Raw genomic sequence first — 3,040 nt, 5'->3', positions numbered from 1 at the left:
AACCAGTGAGTTACCATTCTCTGCTGGCTCTATTCCCTGGCCCCATGTCTGGCCTAGAACACATCCTCTAGGTGAAAGCCTGGGTGAATGTGCAGCCTCCCCTCTCTCAGTGATCACAGCCCTGGACTGGTCATTGCTCAGTGTCTACAACACTTGTTTTGCATATTTTGTCCAGATTTTAAGTTTTAAAACATAGTGTCTTTTTTTTACAGTAGGTGGTTAAGTCTGATACCACTTATTCTATACTGGCCCAAACTGGGCATTCTATAACCACTTCTTAAACCACTTTCAACCAGTCCTGGTCTTTCAGCACCCCCACCTTATCTTCTCACACCACTATCCACCCCCAACTTTCAGGGGTAACTCGTGCTGCCAATTTCTGAGTCTTCTGAGGGTCCAATCATGTAAATTAAATTAATTCTTTTCTTTCCCTACTGCCAGTGTGGAATTTGATTCTCAGTTCAGCTAAGTCACTTGATCATATGTTTTTAGCTTCTAAAATTGTATTGTTACTCCTCACTACTCTCTTGACTCTTTTGAACTATGCCTTTAAAAAAGATCTTTAGAGGAGACTCTGGTGCAACTTTCTTCGGTCGTCCCAAATATGGGTTCATCCGACGCCAGCTGCCTCCACCATGCTGCTGAAGTTCGACCCGAACCAAATCAAAGTCGTATACCTGAGGTACACCAGTGCGTGCCACGTCTGCCTTGGCCCCCAAGAAAGGCCCCCTGGGCCTGTCTCCAAAAAAGGTTGGTGATAACATCACCCAAGCAACTGGTGATTGGAAGGGTCTGAGGATTACAGTGAAACTGACCATTCAGAACAGACAGGCCCAGATTGAGGTAGTGCCTTCTGCCTGATCATCAAAGACCCCAAAGGACCGCCAAGAGACAGAAAGCAGCAAAAAAACATTAAGCACAGTGGAAATATCCCTTTTGATGAGATTGTCAACATTGCCCGACAGTGGTGCCGATCTTTAGCTAGAGAACTCTCTGGAACCATTAAAGAGATCCTGGGGACTGCCCTCTCTATGGGCTGCAATGTTGATGGTCACCAACCTCATGACATCATAGATGATATCAACAGTGGAAGTGGAATGTCTGGCTAGTTAAGAACTACAAAGGAAAAGGTTTCAATTAAAGATTATCTGACAACCAAAAAAAAAAAAATATATATCTTAACCACTTGACCCAGTAATTGAGTTTTTATGTATGTACCCAAAATAATTGAAAACAGTGACCCAAATACATCCTTGTACACTAATGTTCATAGTAGTATTACTCGCAACAAACAAAAGGTGGAAACAACCCAATTATCCATCAACATATGAATGGATAAACCAAATTGGTATATATATACAATGGACTTCCATTTAGTCATAGAAAATTAATGAAGTCCTGACACATGCTACAACATGGATGAATCTTGAAAACACTATGTTAAGTAAAATAAGCCAGACACAAAAGTACAAATATTGCATGATTCTACTTATATGAAATATCTAGAATAGAAAAATTCACAGAGACATAAAGTAAATTAGAGGTTACCAAGAGCTGGGGAAAGAGAAGAATGGAGGGTTACTGCTTAATGGTGACAGAATTTCTGACTGAGGGTGATGAAAGAGTTTTGAAAATAGGCGGTGGTAATGGTAGCTGTCTTAGCTGGGACTGCTATAACAAATACCATAGACTGGGAGCTTAAAGAACAGACACTTGCCCTGGCCCGTTTGGCTCAGTGGATAGAGTGTTGGCCTGCGGACTCAAGAGTCCCAGGTTCGATTCTGGTCAAGGGCATGTACCTTGGTTGCGGGCACATCCCTGGTAGGGGGTGTGCAAGAGGCAGCTGATAGATGTTTCTCTCTCATCGATGTTTCTGGCTCTCTATCCCTCTCCCTTTCTCTCTGTAAAAAAAAAAAAAAAAAAAAAAAGAACAGACACTTATTTCGCATTGTTCTGTAGGGTAGGTTGGGAAGTCCAAGATCAAGGTGCCAGCATATTTATGACAATAATAGGAAGTCACATGATTTCACTTCTGCTACATGCTACTGGTTGAGGTATTTACAAAGGTCTGCCCAGGCTCATGGGGCAGGAACACAAATCTCACCTCTTGATGGAGGATTGTTAATGTCACATTGTAACAAGAGCATGTGAGATGGGATATATTTAACAGCAGCTATCTTTGGAAAAATACAATCCATCTACCACAAGAGTATTTGGGGGAATTTCTCATATTCTTGGGAAATTGGGGACATTAATGGTTAACAGGAACAAACAAATACCTTTATCGAAAAGATGATGATTTGGTATAAATCCTGAATTTATGATTATAGAGGAAAGGCAACTCCAGTCATTGAACCATTATCAACAAATATATAGATGTGCTTATAGACCACTTCCAAAGACTTCTGAAATGTTCTTAGACCACTGAACCAAAAGATACCTTCAAGGAACCTGAAACATTGAAGTGTCAGCTCTGAAAGACTTTGCAGGCTCTCGAGCAGACTGCAACGTGGACCAGCCTGGATTTGTCCACCCTCAGAGTGAGAGTGTTCCTTAGCATAGAGCTCTTTGTCTTCATCTGTTTGGGCTGCTATAACAAAAATGCCATAGACTAGGTGGCTTATACCCAACAAGCATTTATTTCTCACTGTTCTGGAGGCTGGAAGTCGAAGATCAAGGCCCTGGCAGATTTGATGTCTGGTGAGAGCCAAATTCCTGGTTCACAGGTGACAGTCTTCTTGTCCTCACATGGCGGAAGGGCCGAGGGAGATCTTTAGGGTCTCTTTTATAAAGGCACTACGCCCATTCTTGAAGGCCCTACCCTCATGACTTAATCACCTCCCAAAGACCCCCACCTCCAAATACAATCACTTTGGAGAGTAGCTTCAACATAGGAATTTTGGGAAGACACACATATGTAGTCTATACCACCTTTCTGGGAAATGCCTTGTAGTTACTGCTTCCTGATGCTGCCAAATACTTCTGGAGAGGCTAGAGTGGCCATTCCTGGGGATGAGTGGTCTATGACTTTGTGCAAGAG

The 3,040-nt window shown here is 42.4% G+C and overlaps 1 pseudogene across 1 annotated transcript; it reads left to right on the top strand.

The window, feature by feature from the left end:
* Positions 1-635: 635 nt before the first annotated feature.
* On the top strand, positions 636-1,113 carry LOC308234074 (large ribosomal subunit protein uL11-like; annotated as a pseudogene). Its single transcript has one exon. The product of its transcript is annotated as a large ribosomal subunit protein uL11-like (transcript).
* Positions 1,114-3,040: the final 1,927 nt, after the last annotated feature.

The sequence above is a fragment of the Plecotus auritus genome (genome assembly GCF_963455305.1).
Source record: "Plecotus auritus genome assembly, chromosome: 9".
Taxonomy (NCBI): domain Eukaryota; kingdom Metazoa; phylum Chordata; class Mammalia; order Chiroptera; family Vespertilionidae; genus Plecotus; species Plecotus auritus.
This window is presented reverse-complemented; position numbering and strand designations above follow the sequence as displayed.